The sequence below is a fragment of the Odontomachus brunneus genome, unplaced genomic scaffold, assembly GCF_010583005.1.
Source record: "Odontomachus brunneus isolate Ranch 3 - 2012 unplaced genomic scaffold, Obru_v1 Obru_scaffold_004, whole genome shotgun sequence".
Classification (NCBI taxonomy): Eukaryota; Metazoa; Arthropoda; class Insecta; order Hymenoptera; family Formicidae; genus Odontomachus; species Odontomachus brunneus.
Window position 1 is genome coordinate 3,701,441 of NW_022639454.1, and position 15,140 is coordinate 3,716,580.

Sequence of the window (15,140 nt, forward strand, 5' to 3'; positions counted from 1 at the left end):
GGGGGGGGGGGGGGAGGGGGGGGGGGGGGGGGGGGGGGGGGGCCGGTCTCAAAGTTTCTTTTTTTTTTCTTCGCGGGGGAATGTATCTCGGGGGTAAGAGTGGTACGAGTCAAGGGGTTTGGTCAGCAGCAGAGATGGACCACGCGATTCTATTGGTCAGATGTGATGCGCATGAGCCGTGGGGGGTGAATGAGAAACGACGGCAACCTGCAATATAACCCTGAAGAAAGACTCGATCGGAGTCAGGTCACGTAATGTTCCTCCACCTCTTCGGGCTCTACTTTATAACTTCTATTAATCCTTTCGCATCGGGGCTTAGGTTGTCCTAATGAAAAATCCCTTTCTCACGACTAAATACAACTATTGTTTCGCCTCTTTGTACATACGTACCTTCGTATGTACATACAAGAGAAGACGGATGTCGGTGTAGCCGGTTTACGAAGATTCATGTCGAAGGAGTCGCGGCGCGTGACGATTTCCCGACCAGAATCTCTGTTCGAATCGGCCGTGACGCTAATTAGTTCTACCGATTAACAATAATAATACCGCGGGATTACATTTCTTCGAACGATTGTACTTGAAGGATATACACCCCGTCTCTCTTCCTCTTTGTCTCTCTTTCTTCCTCTCTGTCTCTCCCACGAGATGGGTGGATTAACTGGGTCAACGATTGCTTAATGCTAGGAACTGAAAATCCGGAGCGGGTAGTAGACGGTAGGACCGACGTCCCCTTCTCGATCCATTCTCGTGGAAAATGAACAGAGAAGTTGTAGCATGAACCATCGCCGCGACATCTGCGCTAATTTCACACCGAGCTGACTGCGTCCAGCTAGCTACCAACCTACCCGAACAGTCCGCTATCCTGATTGACTGCTTGCTTCGCCACAGTAGTAACGCTAATAATCAGGCGAGAGAGTTGCCGCACGCAATGTCCATCTGGATTGGAAACCTCTGTTTCGAGTTATCGACTTGGCCACAAAGCGTTATTGCGATCCTACTGAAACGACCGACCACGGAGACACAATCTATTAATTACTTGCTTTTTGATGTAGCTTTTTCTTATATTTATAGAAAATTCGCTTTTGCACAGTGTGCGATATCCTTGAAGTCTCCTCTTATACCTTTTTCTTTCTGATTCAAGTCGTAGACGCAAAATGTAGAAATGGCGAAAGAACAGAAATGTCGTGTTATTTGTTCTTGCCAAGTGATTAAACCGTCGTGAACTACCATCGACGTATTCGTCGACTATCATTTTCCGTGCCACCAATTTCTGCGTCTGATCGCGGCAAATCGTTCTCTTGCCGCGGAAACGAATTCGAGGTGGAAGATACGTTTCTTTCGTTATTGAAGAAAACACCGACAGCGCTATAAGTTACCGGCGAATATAAGAAAAGGTCGGACGGGGGGATCGGGTAAGGAGGGAGGGGAAGGAGAGAAGGAAAGGTGGCGGCGGGAGCGGTGGTACGTGCATCAAGGAGTTTGGGTCCTGACATATAATACAGAATCGACAGTCGATGGGTTCGTGAGTCTGACAGGGGGAGCAAGAGTGCGGGCGGCGGACGAGGGGGTGAGCTGGAGGGAGTGCAGGGTGCGGAGGGAACAGGAGGATACGACGAGATGGCGCGGCGTAGAATCCGGCGCGGGGGGAGAGGGACCCTCTGGTTGGAGGTGGAGGAGGACGAGGTGGAGGAGGAGGAGGAGGAGAGGGTGGAACAGGAAGCCACCCCCTCGAGGTTCGCTCGTGCCGCGCAGCACAATATCGCGGCAACATAACTCTTCTCCCCTCGTTCATTCCCCGCAACCCAGCGGAACGGCAGAAACATCAACCCTCATCCTCCTCGCCGGTTCGCTTCCCCCCTCACCTTCCCGGCCCACCCGCCCCCCGTCTGTGCCCCCTCTCGCTCACTCGCCCGTTCGCTCACTCGCGCTCGCTCGCTCGCTCGCTCGCTCGCTCGCTGGCCTACCCTCCACCCGCCACCCTCACCCTCGTCGAAGAGCGCCCGACCGCCTCTCTTGTCCTCTTCCTGCCCCAACTTCATCCCTCGGTCCCCTCCTCACACGCGCGCACCAAGCTTCATCCAGCTACACCTCCGTCCCGCCCGCTTTGTTTCAATAATACTGTTTATATTGGAACGCGAAGCATTGATCTGTTTGCGCGGCGACCGCCTCGTGTCCCTCGCGCTCGAAGATGGACATATCGTACGTGTGCGGCGGGTGAAGGGAGAGCAATTCCGTGGTTTTGACGTTTTCGACATGGGTCCCGACACAACCGAGCTCGCGCGAATACTTGCGGGAGACATTGGATACATTTACAACGGTGGTAATTTCGTCGAGGTAATTCCTGTATCGCCCGTGATCGGTTTGATAAAATAAATCTTGATAATGCCATGGAATGGTGCGTGGGGTACCGGTGACTCACTGCCTTTCCTCTTAATGGGGATACTAGAGGCCAAATCAAGAAGAATGGGGATTGTTTCAATGCCGAGGTATCAACAATCTTTGAGTTACTGGCAATCCGTTAAACTAAAAGGCTTTATCGATCGAAAGCTTAAGGCTGTAAGAGCATACAAAAATGTCCACACTTTTTAAAATATTTCATCTAAAGTTCGTCTAAGATTTTATTTAAAACTTGAGCATTAAACTGTCTTGTATCAAAGGATAAAAGCGTTGCGATTTCGCGTCAAATGTTCACGTAGATGTAAAATAAAAATTATCTTCCTCGTAGTTTGCGTAGAAAACATTTTTAGTCGTGCATTTTAATCCTAACAATGTATTCCTTACGGGGATATTCGTGCAACGATGCAGCCATGTTACTTAAGAACAAATGGTAGCCCTGTGAAGGAAGAAGGAGTCGTGTCCGCCATTGCGCAAAAAGTCATCTGCTTTTGAGCGGGCGATATCATTTTTCTTGATCATGTCTGTTGGGGTACCTTGCTGAAGGGTGAGTTGGAGGGATACTGAGGGTCCGACCCTCGATGCTGAGTCTTACATCTTTCCGACTCCGCCTTGGCTCCTGCTTTGATCAGCCCACAATCCCAAACACCCACTATTATGGACGATCAATCCAAAAAATGGACCCAGTAATTCATCCTGCGAAGCGATTACCGCGGCATGATTATCGGACTCTTTTTCGCACCGTCATTTCTCTTTTAAATCCGTTTATTCTCTTGCGCGCGCAAATGTTTCAACGCACTCGTGTCGAATTACAGAGAGCTATAGATAACAATTTGCTCGCTTCAATCGTGTCTCTATCATCCATTTCACCATTTTTGCTACACAATATCGTTATTAGTACACTAAATAACTCGCCACTTTAAATTCTGAATTTCATTGTTTCAATAATGCGTTTAATTCGTTAATATAATAAGAGAAACAAATTCCATTTTAAAAATCATATAAATTAATAAAAAAAAAATTATAGCGAATAACACAAGTGGCAGTACAGATATACGTCGTACTTACCGCGTTCCTGGGTAATTCTCATCTCGTCGTTGCAAATGTAAAGCATTAAACGGCTGGAAAATTTGTAAGCTATTCACATTTCCCTAGGCAGCTTTCATCGCTGGTACGAAGCGGACTGTAACATAAAGGTCTAAAGAGGGACTGTAACGAGGATGACCGCATTATTCAGGACGCGTTTGGAACAACATGGCAGCGGAAACCTAGGGGATGCTGTGGGAGGGGTAAGAAGGGGAGAGCAGCAATCTTCTTGGCGCGTCTCTCCCGTGCAGCCAACAATCCGCGTCGATAAATAAAGGATTGGCTGCTCCTCGGTCAATATTGATTTTTAAATTGACCGCCGAGCGAATCCGCGCCTTCCCGCTCTCTTTCTCTCTCGCGGCGGATAGGGAGAAGCAGAGAAAGAAAGAGAGATCGAGATCGAAAGAGAGAGGGAGAGAGAGAAAGACTGAGAGGGGTGGGAGAATCCACCCTCGAACTCGCGCGCGTTCTGTCCGCTCGTGTGAGCCTCTGTGTGCCTCTGTGTGTCTGCGTCTGCCTGTGTGTGCGCGCGTATGTGTGTACGTATGTGTGTCGCCGTGCCCACGCTCGCGCTCACCTCCTCGCGGACGAGTGTGTACACATTCGGATAGAAATTCAGACCGCCACCGCACCGGTTGCCGGTATACATGGAATTTGATTATAAATAAATGCGAGCGGGGGTGAAGCCCCGGAGCCAGCCCAACCAACCATCTCGCGTGGTGCACACGGGGATGGAAAGAGGGTAGAGAGGACCGGAAAGTGAAGGCGAGCGCGGGGGACGGGGGTGAGAGCGGTAGGACAAGGGGGTGGCGGCGGCGGGGGGGGGGGGGGGGAGAGGGAACGAGAGATCGGAGGGTGCAGCTAGGGTGGCGGTCCACTCCGTTGCATCCATAATGCAGAGACACGGTGTGTTTGCGTTCCCCTAAACATCCCTTGTGTGTTTTCGGATACTCTTGATGCCCGGTTTGTCTGTGCCGCCGGAGTTTCCGCTGCGAAATTCTGTTATCACTGTATCCTACCCCTACGTACGTAGCATATCCGCGCGGCCGTCCGTGGAGATTTGCTTTTGAATTTTCGACGGCCGGATATTTCGGCGCTCGCCACCGCACCCGACCGACCGGTAACACCGGCGGTCGCGTGTGTGCGGTCGCGTCGCGCAGAATGCCGTCGCGGCAAATCGCACGGAGGCGATTCGGCCGTGGTGTGCAGATTTCGATCGTGGAATCGGAAATGACGGAGCGCGCGCGCGCGCGGTTTGCGCGGATGTTATTAAAAATCGCGCAGAGCGACGCGTTCATCAGCGCGCCAGCGTGATCGCGTCAGAAGTAGCGTTGTTTGGACACATACGAAAGTGATAATCTCACGCGAGGGTGGAATCTAACGTGGCGTTGATAGGACACACCTCAGCTGGCGGCACATAAAGAGGGTAACCGACTTACCGAGGATATTCAGGGAGAGACGGCGTGATGGGGATCGCACGCAGAACGATTAAAGATTCTTTGATGTTCTCCTAAAATGCTCCCGCTGAAAGGCTAACGTGTCCCGAGCAATTTCTGCAGGTGAAGAGGTTCTAGATTCTCGCACGCAGGGGGTCGTACGCTTCATTTAATTGTGGGAATTCGAACTTTACGGGGAAACTTCTGAACCCGCTTAATAACTTGGGGAATCCTTACGTATGCCTTAATGTTGGGTTGGAACGGGCTAAATTGAAATCACGACGCTATATCGGCAAGCGAGTTCGCAGTAGATCGCGAGAATCGTTTACGATATATCGCCGCTCGATTGTTCACCTACTGATTGCAATATTTCGGTCGAAAAAGCTATCACGAAAGTAAAATTTGTAATAGTTGATGAATTATCTTTCGCTTTGTCCAAAAATATCGAAATATGATGACGTAAATAAATTTCACGAAAATATACATTGAAAGTAAATTGCTTGGTATTTGTAACTATAATCACATAAAGAAATAACTACTCGAAATTATGGTCGAGGAAACTATTTTTCTATTAAATTCTATTATAATATTAATAGCAATAATCTTTTTATGTGCGTGTCACTATTATCATTTTCGTGTTAGATCAATCGAAAAATATAGTTGAGGCCATAAATAACGATGATTTTAATAAGATCAAATCAGATTTTTTCTCTAAATGTGTGCATCTAAAGATGCGTAGTTTTATTACCGATGACTGACATGTGCAACAATAGAGTCTGAAGGGTACGTGGTTACGCAGATCGAATAAACGACGAACTCGTCGCGAATCCCTAAGGTTTTCGGGAACGTCGTCGTCGTGCCTAGGCGAATCTAAAAGATGAATAACGTTGCATTGTTGCTGGTTTTGCCGTGGCTTGGCTGTATGGGAAGACAAAGGCAGAAGTGGAAATGGTAGATGTAGGAGCAGATAGAATAGGAGGTGCACCCCTTCCAACCCCCGTCTCACCCCCGCGAACGGGCGAGAGAGAGGAAAGGAGAGGACGATCGCGCGTGTGTGCATCACAGGGAGGAGGAATGGCAGAGTAGAGAGAGAGTAAAACGGGGAGCGAGAATGGCACGGGTGTACACGCGCGCACACGCGCGCACACACAGAAATTCATCCCTGAGAATCGAGGCTGTGTGTCCACTAGTATGGCGGCTGGCCGCTCAATGCACTCTCCACCCCCGGAGCTGACCGACGCCGGGCGTCGCGGCGGCCAGCCCCTACACGCCCGTTGCCATAGAAACGCGCTGTCATTAAAGCATCGCCTTATCATAACCGACGCGCGTCCTTTCTCTCTCTCTCCCTCCTCGGCCGCCATCTTTACACCCCCTTGGGCTATCCCGTTGGGGAACCCAGGCTGCTACAACCCACTCTCCGTTTCTCACCGCGTTTTCCTCCCTTCCTCCGTCCTTCCGTCTCTCGCCTTCTCGTTCTCACCCCCTGGCCCTCTCGCTCGCTCGCCTCGGCTTTCCCGGCGGCGGGCACGCTGTCCACGTTTCTCGTTCTGTCTTACTTGCTTGCGGGTAGCGGTCGCGTGCGTGATGACGGAGATGGTGGGGGGTGGCGGAGGGTGGAAGTTGGGCGGCGGATCCTTTCGCCCTTCGGGCGACGTTCTCGCGCTCAACCGCTGGACCGCGAGCTGCATGACCGGTTGAGTATATACCTTGAAATGCATTCGGGCTGAAATGTCTCAAAGAGAAGGAATCTCTCTGTCGCGACGCGTGGAATTAACACACGTCACGATATTCCTGTTGATTTATCATCACGCAGGGTGGGTGAATTCACACGAGCGCATCGACTAACAATTCCAATATAGCAGAGTTATTTATGCCTCTAAACAAACATATGATAAAATATTAATAATATATTCGTATTTTTTAAAAACATAATTGCACTGCTTCAAATACCGTGCAGGTGGCTAAGCATGCTGTCGACAGCTGCGCCGTCTCATTTGTAAACGCGTCAAACTTATCGATCGTATGCCTTGTCTTTTGCAATCTTTTGATAGTTATTTTATATCGTTTCACAAGTCGCGGAGTCATACACCGTGGTACACGCATAGGTAACCGAGAATGTCTAATTCAGTCTTGAAGCATTGAGCGATCTCTGCAACGCTCGGGTCTAAGGGCGGTCGTTCCGTCGAAACTGCGAGGTCGCGCGCGGCGTTGAGCCGGAACCGGAGTGTATTTCTGTGTATCTCATTAATTTTATTCCATATAATACGGCATCCGCGCACAGAGTGCTCACCCTTGACACGACGGCGCCGCTGATTAATGAAGTCGGCTCGCCATTTCAAAAGTGTATCCCACCCGCGGAATTCGGTTTGACGCGCAGCTTTTCTTAGGGAATCTTTGATTTATCGTTCCAATAACACGCGAATAATCGAAACGGGCGCGAGGCGTCGCGAACTTTGTGGCGACATTAGGAATAATTAATTGTCGGCATGTGAAGCCTTCAACGCGACGGCGCGCGCCGGGTCGAAACACGAAAGCGGGTGAGTCGGTGGGAAGCTTTTCAATGCTACTAAGGAATAATTCATCTCGGGAGATTTGATATTCAGTTGAATTGACGTCCCGTCGCTGCTACACCGCAAAATTGTCAAACTTTAGCGAAAATTCTACTTTAAAACTCTCATATCTTCTTATCACTCTTTCTTTTTCATCCAAAGAAACAGCTCCTTGATAATTAATAATGTATAATATTTATTAGTAAGATCTACACTGATAGAAGAAATATAAAAAAAAAAATAAAATATTTACTCGGTGGATATTGGTAACATATCTACTTACCCTAATATATATTCCTAGTAAGAAAACATATATTTTTTTAAAATCCTAGCTTTTCACACAATTATTTATTTTATTTAAAAAAAGAATTTAGTTTTAAATAAATATATTACTAGTACCCACCGAATAAATATTTTCTTTCAAATACTTTCTTTCTCATGTATGAAAGAATATTCCCGTGGCAGATTTTTAGTACAAATCGGAGGGCACGATTCTATATTGTCAAAATCGGATCGATCGAAGCGAGTCGGAATTTCGCGTTTCCTAAGCAGTCCTAAGCAATTTCGACGGTACTTAAATCGTAGAGAATGATTTCGCAGCAAAATTCCAAAGTGATTACGCAGCCAGACATCGTCGGCACGCACAATTTACGCGGGTGCACACGCGTGCGTTCGTGTCGGCGACGTGTCGAGACATATTTGTCCACGCGGCGGTCTTACCCTTTATTCTCTACCCTCATCCTTCGCCGTTGTGAGAGTGTGACCCTACCGCTGGGTGACCCATCCCTCCTAACTCTCCTCTCCTACGACAGAGACTCTCCTACGACAGAGAGAGCGGGTCGCGAGTCACGGCCCTCTACGGAATAACGAGTCTCATTAATCCAATTAACCAGTAAATAATGGGATAGCATTTTCGTATTTACGAGAGAATACTTGGCCGGCCCTAATGGAGTTTTGAGCTGACTATCAATATATTCCTGCCGGCGCGGCGCGAGGGAACAAAGTACGGGTCACTCTCTCACTTAGTTAAACGGGCTTCGGAGCCGGCGAGGTTAGCGTCCCTGCTGGCTGGAGGACATCGATCTCGTTTCCTTCTTAGCTGAGGGAATCTGATTTTCAGAAGCACGCCTGACTATATTCCCTCGTCGCCGCGTAGCGTAGAGGAAATTTGGGGAACGAAGTAAATGACAGTGAGTCAAGCGATGGAGCATGGAATCGATACATCGGCTCTCGATCTTCTGTAATTAGATTAAGCTAAGTGTTTGTTGGCGAACGTTTCTCGTGTAGTTTAATTATATAGCGAAAAAAAGACAGCGCGTGAACCTCTTTAAACGAACCACGTTCGGAAGCGAGAGTTGATGTTCGAAACGTTTGTATTTAACACATTCCCTTTTTACACACATCCTCCTTACCCTTAGTTTCGTTCCACCGATATGAAAGAGAAATTCGCCCCTGAGAGAAAATTCGCGCACCTGAGAGGAACAGCGCGCGCTCTCACGCGGAGTGTAGATTTTTTCCCTTTTTCCGCTCGGGATTTCCCTCCCCCCTCCCTCTTTTTTCTTTTTTTTTTAACTTTACCGTACGCAGTCGATTTAGCCCTGAAGTTTGCTGATAAAGTCGAACAGCGCTTCGAACGCTGGAGTACGCGATGCCGGCTTAATGAAAATTGTTTACACCCTTAATGGTAATCTTTGAGCAGAATTGCTCCCGTTCGCTTTCCTCGCCGCTTTCCGCCCGCGGAAATTCTGGTACGTAGCTGATAGCGAAGTGGTGGTGGAGGGGTGCGTTTGCGGAGCGCGCACATTCGGCGCACGTTTCTCCTTTAGATCTGGGGAGCGTTAAGGATATCTATTTGTGTCGCCCGCTAGGTGGAAGCAATAGAAATTACAGCGGACCACGTTCTGGGTTGGCTCATGATTTGCATATTCGTTTGAAACAATATCCTCGGGTGAGCGCGGCGGTAGGTCGTTTTAACGCGGCAGGGGCGCCGGCACAGTGGAGGGAGAATTTGTCGCCTTCTATGGTGACAGAGGGGCACGAGGGGATTGAGGTGGAGAAACGGAATAGAGGAAGAGACACCGCTGGGGAGAGAGGGCAAGGGGGGTAAGGTGTGCGGCGGCGGTGTTCGACTGTTTCAATTAAAATAAGCATACGCCGCCAGCGAGCCAATACCCGACCACCGTCTCCTTCTCTCTCTCTCTCTCTCTCTCTCTCTCTCTCTCTTTCTCTCCCCCCTCTCTTTATCTCTTTTTCTCTCCTCTCAACCACCCGCCGACACCCACCTTCTCCCTCTCGAAAAGATCGAAAAAAGTTATCCCTCGTCCGGGTGTATTACTCAGCGTCGTCGAGATCTGAATGCGAAAGCAGTCGTCGAAGCTTGATGGCATTAATGTATATTTCTTCGCGATCGATAGCATGATTTGTTGAAAGGTATGATAAATTATCGTCTCTTCTTGCGGGATATTACATAGAGAGTGCATATATTGGTTTTTCTGCAGCGTTGAAATTTGCATTTCTGAAGTTCTCGCTGACGTACGGAGACATATACCTTTATTTCGTACTGATGCTTTTGAAAATTAATACAGATTTTGCACTGACAGAAAAATACTTGAGAATTTATTTCTGGAAGATAAAGTTTGTTCACAGAAATAAACTTTATATTCCGCACGAGTAAATTTTCAAATATTTTTTAAACTAATAATGTAACTAATTAAATTTTACACTTTATATATCTATTACTTTATATATCTCTCTTTCTTCCAAATGTCTCATGATTATATCTTTCAAATAAATTCTACCATAACCGTGAACACATCTAAAATTTTATTAAAAAAAAAAAACAGTTTATGTATATAGATTCTAATAAGAAAAGTCTCGGCTGTCTTTCAATTTGAAATTTATTTAGAATGCTTATTCGTCGAAGTGAAAAGAGGAACGAGAGAACGAGGATGAGATAGTGAGATAACGGTAGCTCAGCTAATATTTTCAGACGCCTGTTTCTCCACCTCCGTCTATTCTCGATACTTACTTCTGCGCATCCTTTCCCGGGAACGTGTACATATAAGATACTTTAAATGGGAAATCGAAACGCTTCGCAGATAACTCTCCTCGGGTGAGAATGTATTCAAAATGGCTGCCGCCGTGGGTGGGAGCGTTATGGATAGGAAGGAGACGGCGGTAAATCCCCTATGATGATACGAAACATATTCTACCTTTAAGAACCCGAAGGCCGCTCCCCCTCGTCGGCTATAAAATAAAGTTCAGCGTTTTCATTCCTCCCCGGTCGCTTGAAACTTAATCGAAGCTGGCGAATGGAAATACTTCTTTTTTTCCTGCTTCATACTGCAAAGTAGAAAACTAAATTGATCCATATTTATTTGCTTTTAAATATTTAATAATTTAAATAACGTTACATATAATATTCTCATATAATATTACATATAATATTACATATAATATTCTCGTATATATAATATTCTTGAGAGATATTCGTGTGAATATATAAAAAAAGAAAATTGCACGAGACGGACACAGGCGCTTAGGACTGCTTAGGAAGCACGAAATTTCGATGCGCTTCGATCGATCCGATTTTGACAATGTAGAATCTAATAGCGAATTCGATTGTTTGCAGTACGCACTCAGTGTGCACTTGTTTATAGTATGTTATTATATTTAGATATTTAGATATTTAGGTTGTCTTAAATAAATTCTCAAATATTTTTAACCAGCAATATGATATGTACAACATCCGTACGAATCATTTTATTAGCTAAAATGTTTTTAAATATGTATTTAAGACACAGTCTTAAATATAAGAATATACTGTAAATATTGCACTCTGTGCGCACTAGTGTAAGCTATCAAATTCGCTATAATTTGAATGTGTCCTTTAATTTGTACCAAAAATCTGTCACGGAAATATGCTTTCATACACTGAGAGAGAAAGTATTTGAAAGAAAATATTTATTCGGTGGGTACTAGTAATATATTTACTTAAAACTAAATTCTTTTTTCTAAATAAAATAAATAATTGTGTGAAAAACTAGGATTTAAAAAAAATATATTTTCTTATTAAGAATTTTATTAAGAATATTAGTGTAAATAGATGTTACTAGTATCCACCGAGTAAATATTTTATTCTTTTTATATTTCTTCTTTCAGTATAGATCTTACTAATAAAAATTACACATTATTAATTATCAAGGAGTTATTTCTTTGGATGAAAAAGAAAGAGTGATAAGAAGATATGAGAGTTTCAAAATAGAATTTTCGCTAAAGTTTAACAATTTTGCGATGTAACAGACAATGACGTGGATACAGGCGCTATCTAGAAATCGAATTAAGTAGTCGATTGATCAGATAATCGATCAATCAATCGATACTTGATTTACCGATTGAGTTGAAACCATTTGCTTCGCCATCTAGCGTCCGCGGGAAACCGTACGACTTTAGAAAGGACAGCATACGTGAGTAAGCCATCATGACAGTTGTGTATGTTAAACAACAAGATGAACAGCATAATAATACATTCAATCGAATTCTGCATATCGATATTCGCGCGACTTGGGACGATACACGCGCGTCGTACTGCCCGCTGCTACTACCATAACCTTACTTGACGCAGCAGTGACTAGACGCCGGCCGGCGTCGCGCTCTGTTTTTATAAAGTGATTAGCGCATTTAGAGAGTAATTTCGACACTCCGTCACAATGGCTATCGCGTCTACATAATCGTGAACATCGGCAGCACCGTGAGGTATAATAACTGATCACCATACATCGCTTTTATAGGCTCGGCTTCGCATCGTTGACGTCTAACCTAATTCTAACCTTTTAATGAATATACCTTCTTATTCTCGATTCGTCGAAACCGAGCGTAACTTTATATATGACTGAAAGTCATATTATCGGGCACCGGTATTATACACTCGAACAACCAGAGTCTTCCAGAAGTGAATTCAGAGATTCGTTGTATTTCAACACTTAATTTTACGTGGTTTTAATAATCCTCGATTTCAAAGTCTCGATAATTCGTAGCTTTACAATGTATTCTACAATATATGGAAGACGCTATGGCGAAGCGCCATAATATTTAGTCGAATGACTAAATATTATAACGTATGTGTGCGGAGTGAAATATTAATGTTATAGCATATAATACGCGCGACAACTAAATAATTGACAAAGCGGTGGTATGTGAGGCGCGAGGCGCGGTACGCCGACAGTCGCGCGACCTTCAAAGCAGCACGCTAGTACGCGCACGTACGCTCACGTACAGTCACTGTCACAAGTTTTTCATCGCGCGGGGCGTCGCGCGCTTTCTTATTTTGAGAAATTCATTTCAACGACAGCAGCGACAGCATTTCACGAGCGTGCTTATCGTGCTAGAGCAGTCATTAACAGCGGCAGGATCCTGATACATAACTGGTAACTTCCACATGTTATTTTTCTGATTTAAATAAGTTAAAACTACGACCGCAGCTTTTTTTTGTACTCGACATCTAACCTGCATACCAATTGAATCCTTATTCTCGATTCTTCGAGACCGATCTCCACGTTGTTGTAATTAATTAGGAAAACTATTTTCCATTCCAGATAAGGTAGATCTGATGACTACATCGTAAATATAGACATGGTGTCAATGAATCCGATTTGGGCAAATTTTCAATTTTACTCAAGGTAAATCTAAGTGAGTATACTTCTATATTTATACAAAATACAATAAAACTATATATGAACTTTTCTTTTTATAATTAATTAGAAAAACTCTTTTCTATTCCAAATCAAGTAGATCTGACGACATCGTATAGATACAGATACAGTATCCGATTTGGGCAGCTCCAATCTTACTGAAGGTAAATCCAAGAGTGACTATTCTTTTATATTTAATTGTACAAAATTTTAAGAATTTATGATATTAAAATTTTGATTATCTATTTTTATATAAAGTGCAATAATACTGTGAATGTATGTGTTCTTGAAATACGAACTGAATAATTTTCCTATATAATATTAGATAATACGATACTTCCTAATATAAGATAATAGATAATGCAACGGTAATCTGAATTCTGATTGGTCGCATAGAAAGTCGCGTATCGTTCGAAATAACACATACACATATACATGTACATATACATACGCGATACATTTGCCGCCATAATTGTTTTTCACTCGGCAGTAAACGCATCGCGGACTGTGTCGCGCGCTATTCCTGAATTTTGTAAATTAACTAGAGTGAGTATAAAAGTAATTATTTCATTTTGCGGATTCATTTCACATTTGTAACGATAGAATTATCGTGTACAGTAGAAGTAACCTGAAATTTAACCAGAGAATGTCGTATTTCGTTTTTCTTTGATCTAAATACACGAAAATATACGACCGAAGTTCGCACTCGCGATACTTAATCTAACCTAATCCAATCTTATCTTCCGTATCGAATATCTCTTTCTACTCGATTTTTCGAGCGGAGAATAATCCTGAAATTGCGACAATTAATTAGAGAAATTATTATTTTTTTCAGATCTTTTAGAGCTGAGAGCCAAATCGTACGGACGATTTCGACGAGTGCGCATGCAGTATCAAAGAATCTGATTCGAGCAATGAAAATCTCCCAACCAAAGTAAGTTTACATATTCTGACTGTATTGCTACGTTTATTTTCACAATGTTTTAGTCATTCGTGATCTTAATACTTTGGACAATAGGTCCGCAATAAACTTCTGTACGAAAGACGTTATGGAACAACGTGAACCAAATAACGGAATATCACAACATGTGAAACATTGATATTATTACTAAAATACTATGTATTCATAGAAGTATTATAGTAGGACACACACACAATCGATAACGTAATAAATAATATATAATGTGACAGTGTTATTAATATAATATTATTTGTTATATTAATGTTATATTAATGTTAATTGTGTTATATTAATAACATTGCTATATTAGATATTATTTATTGCGTTATTCATTGTGAATGTATTCTACATACTGTAATATTTCTGTGTACTATAATATCAATATTTCATATGTTATAATATTCCATTATTTGGTTTGCGTTGTTCAATAATGTCTTTCGTACAGAAGTTTATTGCGGAGTTATTGACCAAAGTTTTAAGATCACAAATGACTAAAACATTGATAAAATCAAGCTTAAAGCTTGATCTATAATGTGTTATTTGCTTCCTGTTACTTTTTATTTATCTCTTTCTGATTCAAATCCGAAATCTTAAACTAAAAAAAGACAGAAAACAGGAAGCGAAGTACATTGTAGATCAGGCTTGAAGATCACGAATAATATAAGATAATAATATAACAGTGGTCTGAATTGAGGCGTGGTACGCTGAAAGTCGCGCGACTTTCAAAACAACAACTCACGTACGCGCGCGACACATTCGCGGCCATAAGAATTGAGACTCGGTGGCGCGCATATCGCGCAGAGTCGTGCGGGGAGTTGCGCGTTATTTTTCACTTTGTAAATTCAGTAAAACGTATACAGGATTAATCGCTGCACATCGCGAGTGCGTTTATAGTGCTGGGGCAATCGTCAAGAGTGAGAGCATCTTGAAATTACTCGGTGAATATCATACTTTCTTTTCCTTTCGAAATTCATATTCGCGACACCTAACTTAACCTAACCCGCTCCTAATTCCCGCGTATCGA

At 43.9% G+C, this 15,140-nt stretch overlaps 1 long non-coding RNA gene across 1 annotated transcript; it reads left to right on the forward strand.

Moving 5' to 3' along the window:
* The first annotated feature begins 12,019 nt into the window (after positions 1–12,019).
* On the forward strand, positions 12,020–13,153 carry LOC116847553. The gene is made up of 3 exons (XR_004378784.1): positions 12,020–12,220; positions 12,616–12,891; positions 13,060–13,153. It is a non-coding gene; the product is annotated as an uncharacterized LOC116847553 (long non-coding RNA).
* The last annotated feature ends 1,987 nt before the right edge of the window (positions 13,154–15,140 follow it).